Source organism: Cryptomeria japonica, chromosome 1 (genome assembly GCF_030272615.1).
Source record: "Cryptomeria japonica chromosome 1, Sugi_1.0, whole genome shotgun sequence".
Lineage (NCBI taxonomy): Eukaryota > Viridiplantae > Streptophyta > Pinopsida > Cupressales > Cupressaceae > Cryptomeria > Cryptomeria japonica.
Genome location: NC_081405.1, coordinates 611,817,530 through 611,830,466, shown reverse-complemented (window position 1 = coordinate 611,830,466; position 12,937 = coordinate 611,817,530).

The following is a 12,937-nucleotide window of genomic DNA, read 5'->3' as shown; positions in this document are numbered from 1 at the left end:
TCATCTTCATTAGCATCAATCTTACCTTTTTGCTTCATTGCAGCTAGTGGCCAAGAGATACAATATCTGTAGACTCTGCTAGCATTGCAGATACAATCTCTTAATTCTTCAATATATGTTGACAAGTTATTTTGTGCAATGATACACTCATTCAACAGATTTTGCATATCCATGCCTTTTACTTCAACTGACTACTCATACATTCTTTCTTTCATAACCTCATTCAAATATTTCAGGAGAAAATTACCGATATATTCAGGGCTCATGTTGTTTTGGATCAAATACTTCATTAGATTGCTCTCAATTCTGTCATGCCAATCTTCATGATTCCATCTATACTATCATCCAATTTTAGCAAATTACACTCATCTTTTGAATCTCTAGCTTCCTGCTCTCCAACTTCCGAAATTCCTCTAGCTACAAGGGATTCTGGATCATCAATCACCACGACATCTTCCACCTTGCTTCTCTTTGGCTTTGAGACACTAACAGGAATAAACTGTCTCGTTTTCTTCTTTCTAGAGGATAAATATCTAGAAAGACACAAAAACCGACCCAACACTCCACATATCCACAAATGACTTGAAATAGCCACTACAAACTTCTTCTTTGTTAGTCAAACTGTTCAAATATGTAAATATTTGTCTTGCAATAGGAACACCAGACTCCCATATAACATCATCTTTTTTCTGGAAGGGACTCCTAACAATACATAACCAAACTTACAAGCAATGACCCAAACCAGAAAGCATAATTCTTATCTTTTGTCATCTTAATGTTCTCTAACAATAATTCTTTCATTAATTCACACAAGTCAGATGATTTGTTCTCCATAACAAGCATATGTGCCATATATACTGTAATTGCTGAGGTGGCACCTTCCCTATTTATGAAATAGATTTTATAAGAGATGCCATAGGAAACATACCTCACTATAGTGTTGATGATTGTGTTAATGATTAGAGCTCGCTAATCACCCTTCACGCCGGTTAGGACTTCCACTTCTTTGTTAAATATCGACTTATTTTCTAGAACTTCTCTATTCTTTCATAGGATGGTGACCATAGAAATGATTTCCTTTATGATCGGATATGGTTTATCCAACATGATGCAGTTATCTTGCGCATGAATAAGAATTACCCTAATAACCTCTACATTATCAAACCAAGGGAATTGGATCCATAGGTTCAGACATTTGCCTTCAAATTATTTGACCCTCTGCAATTCATCATTATTCAAACCAACTTCAATAGCTTTGATCTTCTTCGAGCTAAACTCATCTAGGAGAAACTTGTACACAATTTGAAATTCCTCACTTCTATATTCTCCGATGATTAATTTTCCTTCCATGGTTGCTCTCACTACTCACTCTGCTACTTCTCTACTATTCACAATTTTCTCAAACACAATGACCGATATGAAAGAAATGAACTAAAAAACTGATACTTATTTGCTAAAGATACTTCATTAGGGTTTTGTTGCCAAGAACTATCTTATCAATGATGCCAAAAATATTCATTTGATTTCTGGTTACCACTCAAGCACTATCATGCCAGGTTAGTGACATGATCCACTCAGACATGGAGGATAGAATATTTTTCTTTCAGATAAAAACTCCCCCTATTCCTAAATTCTAAACTTAAATAGCATAGGAGGAAGCACTTGCAATGGATTCTAGTACATCAGGATTACTTCCTTTGTTCTCACTCTTCTTTCTCCAGAGAAAATTTTCTTTCTTCTTTGAATCACCATTCTTCCCAATAGATTTCTCCACCTTTTCATTCCTGCATTGATTATCATAATGTCTAGTTTTCTTGCATTTGAACCAACTAAAAATCTTCCTCTCAGATCTTACTAGATGTGATCTGTATCTACTTTGACTAGCCTTATGTCAATAGTTATTGCAAATGTAACAATATCCATGAAAGTTGTATCTTTTCTTGTTTGCAACAACCGGATTATAATTCTAATTCACAACATTATTTCTAGAGAGACTTGCTTTATGTCCAAATATCTTATAACTATAGCACTGAATGATTCTATAGTTTATTGTATTTAAAATAATAGCCATTAAAGGATGGGTACCTTTGTGCATTAGGTTGTTGGAATGATGGTATTATTGCATTTTTTATTTATTACGGGTCTTCTTCTCATCTTTTGATTTCTTCTATACTCCAACATTGACTTCTTTGTTTTCTTTATCATTTTGATATGGGCACATACCAGATTGGAAACCAAGTCCGGTTTTGCCTAGATTAACTTTCTGCATGCTGATAAAATCTCCCAAGAGCTTACTATTGTCAAGGATCTTATTCTCTGACTTTAGATTCTTCACCTCTTGTTCAATCTTTTCACATTCTCCAAACTTCTTCTTTGTTGTCTCTTTCAGGAGTAGTTCTATTTTTTCCTTTTCCTCAATCTTAAGCATTAGATATTTGATAGTCTCATTCGCCTATTTCAATTGATTGTTAACTTCCTTATGTCTCAACTTGAAATTCTGGATTTTCTCTCTCAGTTTCGCACACATTCATTTTCTACCTTCAAATTCTCCTTCAATTATTCATTCTCTAATTCAATACTTTCCAAGGATTCATCCATCTGAAAATCTTCTCCCAAGAATATAGGTTCCATGACTTCAACCAACACGGATCTCCCTCAAGCAGTTAAGCTTTCCTAGCAAGGGACCAAAGCTCTAATACCAATTGTTGATCAGGTTGAAAGCAACTAAATAATGAGAGGGGGTAAATTAGTATTCCCACAGATTAAAGAAAAAACAACTTTTCACAAATTATAATTATCCACAAAAATTTCAAACAAACTTGATTGATATAAAGCAGCTAATGTAGAATAAACATAAAGAACACAACTACAAGACTTAAACACCATATTTTATATGTGGAAAACCCAAATGGGAAAAACCATGGAGAGTGTTAACTCTCAAGAGAATATAACTAGTTATATTTGAGTTTACAAGGAGGTGGCTCACTATCAAATTACTCACTGTAGATATACAAAGAGATGACTAACTGTTGAATTGCTCACTACAACTAAAAAGGGTGAATTGAAAAGGTTTGCAAATCCAAATGCATGGGATAAGTTCTAAGGTTAATCTCAAATTACAAATCTCAAACTCTACAACAGATCCAGTTAGAGATCTCTGCATAACTGTCCTACAGCAAGTCTGGTAAAGGACTACTGCAACACTATCTACCTTTGTTGTGTGCAATTCACACTTCACACACATTGCTATCTTTGCTGACAACTTTCTTTCGCATATCACACACACCTTCACACACTTAATCTCTTGTTAAATTTTTCTTATGCTACTACACATGTATATGTATATATACTGGAGGGCAGAAATACAAAATAGTGTGTTGGCCAAGCCCAACAGGTTATCAATAAGCTCATCCTAGCCTCCATAAGACTTCTACATGCTTCCTTTTCATACTTCGATTTCCAATTCATATACTGAGTTAACAAAAAGGGATAGGGTCATCCAGACCCAAGAATACCAACCCAATATCATAAGATCAATCCCAATATCTTCAAAACATACTCCACCTGTACCAAGAAAACCACAACACAAAACTCGAATAGATACTTCTGACAATTACCAAGACTGTTAACACTGGGATACATAACTGATACCAGGATCCATGAGAACTCATAGCACAGAGATACTAAGATCAATGAGAACTCAATGAAAAGTCATCATCCAGGACTATCCATGCTACATAATACCTTCTGACGAAAACCGCAACATCTGAACTGCACATATGTATTGACTGCATACAATCCTCGCATATAATATTCACAACAACCATAACATCCAGACTAATATTTGGACCTCATACACTATCTAGTCCAAAACTGGAGGACTGGTTTGACATCAATGACAACATTATTCACACAATTCTAACACTAGCATCCTATGAAATTTTATTATTCAAAGATCATACTTCTAAATGTTTTTTCACTTGTCAACTTCTTAGGTTCGTGGAAGCAACCTAGAATAATTTGAAACGGCTCATCAACCCCTTTCTTTTTCTTCCTCTTCTTATTTTTAAATGAAACTTTCATTCTTTAAATAATATTTCTAAAATCTCTCTTGGGATGTCTTGGCTCTATTTCACACTCAATATTATGTAGAAATATCTACAACTTGTTACAACTCACTATAGTGCTCTCAAATTAGTCTCACAAAGCTCTCTTTCTCTCTTGTATTTATCAAGACTTCTCAGTTAGTATCTTTATATATTTTTAAACCTATGAGCATCTGAGGGATTCATCACATCAGTTATCGAATCTTTTATCTTTTTTAAATCTCTCTCTCTCTCTCTCTCTCTCTCTCTCTCTCTCTCTCTATATATATATATATATATATATATATATATATATATATATATATATATATATATATATATATATATATATATATATATATATATTTGTCTATCTTGGTTGCTACGGAGGTGGAAACATCAAATCCCCTGGACTTGATTGAGGCAAGACCCTAATCAACTCCAAAAATAAATTATTTTCTTTGTGCATGTAGGTATTTGGAAGGCATTCAAATGCACGGAGATTTGAATATGTTTATTTATTTTTATTTCTCCTTTTTGAATGAAATTTGCACCTTGTTATTTAATTTATTTTTTATATCTTTTTTACATAGTGTTTGCAAATTTATTTTTATTTTTGGGTTTTATAGCTGACCCAAATCACAGAGTTAGGTCTTCATAATTTTTGAATATTTAATATTTGTGTAGCGTCGTAAATTGTACGCACTTGCTAGGGTGGTACAATTTCACACCTAGTTTAGCACCCACCTTGGCGCATTTTGCATTTTGCATTGCATTTCCCCTTTAGCACTTAATTAATCAAATTAATTAGGTCTAAGGTTCTATTTCATCATCTCCCATATCATAAAGTTGGGCCCTTTCATTAAAGAGTGCCCTTTCCATTTTATTCCTCCAATACATCATTTAATCAAAAACCCTAATTAAGTCCTATTTTGAGCTTGGGGGCTTGGTTTCGGGGGTCAAAACATCTCAAAATCACTTGTAACTTCGGGATTCTCTCTAAAATCATCATATCCGACGACCCTGAAAATTTGGTGAAAAGTTGTCGGGACCATGGCGCTCGTGCACATGGTCCCGGACATTTTTCCCGAAATTTTGGGAGTGTGATCCAATCATAAAATAAAGCTTAACCCCAAGAAATTGGCGGGATATTCAATCTATAGGTCGGCCAAAATACGAATTTACGATCTAGGGTTTCATACATAAAAGCTCTCTTTCTTCATTTGAAGGGATCGGATTTTTGGCTTTCGAGGACCTCATATGCAGCGAAAGAGTAGATCTTTGAAGACTTCAACAACATTCAACATCCATCCATCAAGCATTCATCAATTTCATTCATGCATTTAGGGCTTGGAAGACATTGAAGAACAATAGGAGATTACCGACTGAAGATTGGCTTGTACTCCTCCCTTGAGGGTTGGGTATGATTTCATGTTGTTTTCATGTCTTTGCATAAGCTTCAATATATCCTTTATTCATGCTTTAGATCACTTTGCATCTTGATTTAGAGCATTTACATTATCATATACAAGCAATTAGGGTTTACTTTCTAGGTTGCTCTAGTTTGCTTTCTTGCATTTTAGGACCTTGCACACACACTAGGTCTGCACACACAATACATTTTACAATACAACTTGGCTATTCGTGGAGGTGGAAATCACCGAAGCGGGGGTTTGACTAAGGCAAAACCCTATATAGCCGCCCAAACACCTTTTCAGATATAAGTGCAGGTTTCAGAATTCGGACGACGCCGCAAGTTGCAGATCCGACGGAAGCAGACTGAGACAGACCTTCCCACCAAATTTTAGAGCAAAAGACCAGGACAGGGGCGTGGGGCGCCCTGGTCCCTGGGACAGGGGCGCTGGGCGCCCTGGTCCTCCTGACAGACAGCATTTTTAGCATTTTTGACAGCTTTTCCAGAGTGCAAAAACAGCAGTTTTCGAAGCAGTTTCAGGGGCAGAATCAGGACAGTGGCGCCCGCGCCCCCGTCCCGAACATTTTTAGTCAGATTTTAACTCCGGGTACGCATTTGCATTCTTGTCTTGTCCGTGTGTTTACAGCTTTCCATCATTTAAGTTCAATTCTGTAATCTTGTTATTAGTTCAGACTTGCACTTTGGGGTTAAGGATTGAACTTGCATCATTCTATCTATCATTTACAACAAAGGAATAGAAATCCTAATAGGTAGCCCGTGGCTCTCTCTTCCACAAAAAGAAGTAGCCAATTGTGTGATACCTCTAGGCTCTTTCGTATTCCACAAATGTGTGCTTGAAAGTGAGATTAGGGCATGTTTGCTTAGTGTCACTTTTTCTCCCACACATTTTGGTGAACCCGACGTGAATTCTAATCTTCTCTAATTCTGATTTATGTTTTCAAATTTGAGTGTTTATGCTATTTCAAATTCAAATTTGTATTTACAAGTTTTAATTTCTTGCAAGATTCAAAAATTTAGAGGAAATTTTTGCTAAAACCCTAAATTTTCAATTCAAAGTTGAACTTGTGGATAGCTTAATTTGGATCAATAATTTCAGATCTGATTTAGGAACTCATTTGAATCATAAATTTCATTTTCTAAATCTACATTCTAAGTGCTTGCATTGGTTAAAATTAAACATTTCCTTCTATTTTGCATGTGTTATCATTTGAAAGAGAAAAATTGTTGTCATGATGCATTCATTTCATAGATGTGATAATGGGTTGGCTTCCCTTGTTTCAATTTTTCCTTCTCCTAAAGAACCTCCCCCCATCTATAACAACATTTTAGTGTCTAAAAGAGTTGCTACCAATCCCTTTGAGACTCTCCCATGCTCTAAGGATGAAGACTTTAAGAGTGATCTTGACAAGTCTCCTAAAATGTGCCCTTCCTATTTAGCTATCCTAGAGGAAGAGAATGATATCATAAACACCTTTCTTAATGTTACTTCACCTTCCCTCCATGATGCCTCTCTAAGTGAAAAGGTATTGATGGACATTGAATTATTTTCTCCTAAAGTTGGTCCTTCCAATGGGGGCATGTTAGTGCAACAAGAGGTTATGAACACTTCTTTCAAAGATCTCCTTCCTAAGCATGAATCTTCGGAGAAATATGTTCATGTTCCTCCTAAAAAACACTCCCTTCATGAGGATCCTTTTTTGCAAGAAGATGACATTATCCCTACATTTCCTAGTGATGGCATTTCCTTTTCTAACAAAATTCCCACTAGAGATGATGAATTAATGATAAATGCTTACCCTTCTCCTAAAGTTTGTCTTACCCATAAGCATCCCTTAGAGAAAGAAGATGAAATAATAAGCACTTTTCTTAATTCTCTCTCCCCTAAAGATCATATTGAACATATTTTGAGGAAAGAGGATGAGTTTAACACATCTATTGATGCTCTCCCTCCTAAGGATGAGGAATTAATAAACAATGTTATCTCCTCTCCCGAAATTGACAATACTTCAAACATTCCTTTCAACAACGTCACTATTTGGGATGAACCATTAGAAGAAGGTGTAGATTATTCTCTCTCCCTTGATAGTTTCTCACCTTCCTTGAATATCAATTATTCTCCCTCTAAAAAAGCATCTCCCTCTCCTCAATTTGGTTCTACTCATAAGGAAACCCTAGTTCAAAGCAAGATGGTTAACATTTCTTTCAGAGATTTCCCTCTCAAAGGTGAGACTTTAGAGAGTAATGTTGAGCCTTCTCCTATAGAGTTTATTCCCCATGTAGATCCTTTGATGATAAAGGATGATATGACCTTTCCTAGTATTACTCTTCCTACTAGAACATCAATGCCTACCCCTTGTCTCTCTCCTAAAATTGATTTAATCTGTGATAAGATTTTAGTGCAAGAGAAGACTATCAATAATTCTTCCAACACTTTTGTTCATTCCTCTAAACCATCCTCAATCAATTTGATACATGTGAATGAGACACCTAACAAACCTCTCTTCACTGTCCAAGGTGCTTGTCCTTCTCAAAATTCTCAACCTTTAAATAAGCCTATCTTAGTGGTTCAAGGTGGTTATGCTAATGATTCTTGTCGCACTCCTAAGAAACCTATTATTACTGTGCAAGGAGGTTATTCTTCTAAGAGCCCTTATGAGTATGCTAAGCAACTAACTAGAGAGAGTTATCATGCGGTTGCCCATACTTATAACACAAGAAACAATAGGCAACCTAATCCTCCTCCAGTTATCCCAACTTCACTTCCTCCTTCTCAACCAATTCTTCCGCAAGCTCCACGTATTTCACAAGTTCTTGGTAAGGAATATGATCTCATAGAACAACTTAAAGCTACCCCTGCTAAGATATCCCTTTGGGATTTGATCCAAACTTCTTCCGCTCATCATGGAATGTTACAAGATGCCTTGAAAGATTTGAATGTTCCTCCACCGAATACATCTAGTAATATAGCATCTTTAGTTAACTCTGTGATGAATCCTAAAGCTCAAATTGTGTTTACCCAAGATGAGTTGCCTACTAGTGAAATTCAACAACAATATGATCCCTTGATGATTGTTGTTATCATAAATGACACGGCTATAAGACGAACACTAGTAGATAATGGCTCTGGCCTTAATGTATGTAGCATTAATCTATTGCATAAGATGAATGTGGATACATCCCTTATTGAGCCTGACTCTCGTCCCATTCGAGGCTTTGATAATGTGGCTAAGTCTTCATTAGGTATTATCACCTTACCCATCACAGTGGGACCTGTTACTTTGCCTACTCCTATCCATGTTATGTCAGGAAATCTATCATACAACTTGCTATTAGGGTTTTTTTTTTTTTTTTTTTTTTTTTTTTTTTTTTTTTTTTTTTGTTTTTTTTTTTTTTTTTTTTTTTTTTTTTTTTTTTTTTTTTTTTTTTTTTGTTTTTTTTTTTTTTTTTTTTTTTTTTTTTTTTTTTTTTTTTTTTTTTTTTTTTTTTTTTTTTTTTTTTTTTTTTTTTTTTTTTTTTTTTTTTTTTTTTTTTTTTTTTTTTTTTTTTTTTTTTTTTTTTTTTTTGTTTTTTTTTTTTTTTTTTTTTTTTTTTTTTTTTTTTTTTTTTTTTTTTTTTTTTTTTTTTTTTTTTTTTTTTAGTTTTTTTTTTTTTTTTTTTTTTTTTTTTTTTTTTTTTTTTTTTTTTTTTTTTTTTTTTTTTTTTTTTTTTTTTTTGTTTTTTTTTTTTTTTTTTTTTTTTTTTTTTTTTTTTTTTTTTTTTTTGTTTTTTTTTTTTTTTTTTTTTTTTTTTTTTTTTTTTTTTTTTTTTTTTTTTTTTTTTTTTTTTTTTTTTTTTTTTTTTTTTTTTTTTTTTTTTTTTTTTTTTTTTTTTTTTTTTTTTTTTTTTTTTTTTTTTTTTTTTTTCGTTTTTTGCTACAGCATGGTTATCATGGAAATGGTTGTGGTGCTCATGAACAAGGGATAAAAGTTCCTCTAGAGACTAATTTTCACAATTATGCCTGTGGACTTGGCTATAATCCCTGCAAACGCACTAAAGCATCTAAAAGACCATCTCTTAATGTGAATACTATATTTACTAGTGATGATGATCTCACTTCAACTAAATCATCTTCTACTTCTAGCAACTCTCATTCCCCTCATAAGAAAATTTTGGTGATGAACAAATCTCTTTATGAATCCCCTCAAATTTCTAAATCTACTTATGAATCTTTATCTCCTATTCATCATAAAGTCCTTTCCTCTAGGGATAAGGCTTTAATAAATTACACTCATCCCTCTTCTAATATTTCTTGTGACTTTTCTTCTTCAATTTTTATCACTTTATACATGTTTTTGATCTCACTTATAGTTGAGCATTTAGCATGTCATATTCAAATACCTCATTCAATCTATCATGTCTTTAAATAACATTAATGGCTATTATGTTGCTCATCATTATGAGACATTGGTAGCTCATTTACTGAGGGCTCATTGTCATTCATGATGGTACAATTTCAAGTGCAATCATATATTTTTTTTGAAGAAACATAATAGCCTAATTTTCTTGTTCCTATGGGGACAAGAGTGATTTCATACATCTCTTCTTTTGCTTATGTCCAAATCTCTCCCTAGAAGATTATGTAAGTCCTTCTCATTGAGGCAATGATCTTTCCTTATTTTATCTAAGGATCCACTTTTTCCTATTTCGTGGATGGTGTGAACTTTATTACTTGATGTTATTCCTTGTATGCATTTGTTGTTGTTTGTTCAAGGATTCTCTCTTACAAGAGGTGTAAGTCCTTGACTACAACCTCTTTTGCACTTGGTAAAATACATCCATAATGAATTCACTCTCCCGATTGGGTTAAAAAGAGCGTCATCCTTCATTAAGAATCACTTTCACCGCGCAAAAGAAGGAAGTATTGCATTCTTATTCTCTTCTTTGTCTTATTCTAGAAGATGTTATATTTGTCTAAGACAATTCCCCTTGGGGATAGGTGTCTTTTGTATAAAGATCTCTTCTCCTCTAAGGATTTCCTTTACACATACTACAAGATATCCCTTTTCAACTATCTTATCCTTGCTTAAAGAGTGCAAAACTCTCTTGCTTGGATCTATGACATTGTTGCATTTTTGGGGTATCTTCTTTTGTGATGAAGGTAGGTATCCTTGTTCTACTTTTCTTATGACATAAACATTACACTTTTTGAGCAGGTGATTATTCTCGGAACCAGAGCACAGGCTCTTAGAGCGAGATGTCACGCTTTTGTACTATACATATACAGGTTGTAGCATACTCGGGCATAGACTCCTATGAGATGCTTCTAACCTCACTTACACACACATGCACGAGGTTGAGTGGAACTAGCGGCATAAGGCTAGACTTTCTCACTCTCCTCCCTTACATGGATCACCTAGACAGACTCTAGGGGCTAGTTTTTCATGTCCTTTTCCCATGGATCACCTAGACAAGATCTAGGGGCGAGAAGTCCATGTTTTCTCTCTCACTATTCTTCTCATGGATCACCAATGTGTGTATTCATGCTTTTTTTCCTTTCTTTTTTTTCTCTTTGTTTCCATTTACATCCTTCATCTCATGTTAGAGAACTCTCAAATCCTCACACTCTTTGTTGTGTTGGAATTGAGATTTAGTCCTCTTTCTTACCAAATGATTCTCCATTGGTTTTTGATCTCATATCAAATCTTCTTGTGAGCATTTGTCATCAATATTCTTTAACAATTCGAAGTGGTAAACATGATACCCTGTTTCAACTCACTAAAATTAGCAAGCCGAAATAGGGGGGGGCATATAGCTACCCTTGAATTTTCATCACCTTCCTTAGTAAGCATTAGGTGATTTTGTGATCTAACGTGTGTTTTGTAGGGTGCGGTTCCTAACTGTGTACTGCAGATACCGCTGGGGGCTTCGTTCGACAGACTTATGGATATATCCTTTTTCAAATAATGTTTACTTTTCTGTACTTTAGCTTGCATATGCACGTAGTGTTCATATGATCGCTAAAGTGGGGGCTAAATGTAGCGTCGTAAATTGTACGCACTTGCTAGGGTGGTACAATTTCACACCTAGTTTAGCACCCACCTTGGCGCATTTTGCATTTTGCATTGCATTTCCCCTTTAGCACTTAATTAATCAAATTAATTAGGTCTAAGGTTCTATTTCATCATCTCCCATATCATAAAGTTGGGCCCTTTCATTAAAGAGTGCCCTTTCCATTTTATTCCTCCAATACATCATTTAATCAAAAACCCTAATTAAGTCCTATTTTGAGCTTGGGGGCTTGGTTTCGGGGGTCAAAACATCTCAAAATCACCTGTAACTTCGGGATTCTCTCTAAAATTATCATATCCGACGGCCCTGAAAATTTGGTGAAAAGTTGTCGGGACCATGGCGCCCGTGCACATGGTCCCGGACATTTTTCCCGAAATTTTGGGAGCGCGATCCAATCATAAAATAAAGCTTAACCCCAAGAAATTGGCGGGATATTCAATCTCTAGGTCGGCCAAAATACGAATTTACGATCTAGGGTTTCATACATAAAAGCTCTCTTTCTTCATTTGAAGGGATCGGATTTTTGGCTTTCGAGGACCTCATATGCAGCGAAAGAGCAGATCTTTGAAGACTTCAACAACATTCAACATCCATCCATCAAGCATTCATCAATTTCATTCATGCATTTAGGGCTTGGAAGACATTGAAGAACAATAGGAGATTACCGACTGAAGATTGGCTTGTACTCCTCCCTTGAGGGTTGGGTATGATTTCATGTTGTTTTCATGTCTTTGCATAAGCTTCAATATATCCTTTATTCATGCTTTAGATCACTTTGCATCTTGATTTAGAGCATTTACATTATCATATACAAGCAATTAGGGTTTACTTTCTAGGTTGCTCTAGTTTGCTTTCTTGCATTTTAGGACCTTGCACACACACTAGGTCTGCACACACAATACATTTTACAATACAAATTGGCTATTCGTGGAGGTGGAAATCACCGAAGCGGGGGTTTGACTAAGGCAAAACCCTATATAGCTGCCCAAACACCTTTTCAGATATAAGTGCAGGTTTCGAAATTCGGACGACGCCGCAAGTTGCAGATCCGACGGAAGCAGACTGAGACAGACCTTCCCACCAAATTTCAGAGCAAAAGACTAGGACAGGGGCGTGGGGTGCCCTGGTCCTGCCAGGACAGGGGCACTGGGCGCCCTGGTCCTCCTGACAGACAGCATTTTCAGCATTTTTGACAGCTTTTCCAGAGTGCAAAAACAACAGTTTTCGGAGCAGTTTCAGGGGCAGAATCAGGACAGTGGCGCCCGCGCCCCCGTCCTGAACATTTTCAGTCAGATTTTAACTCCGGGTACGCATTTGCATTCTTGTCTTGTCCGTGTGTTTACAGCTTTCCATCATTTAAGTTCAATTC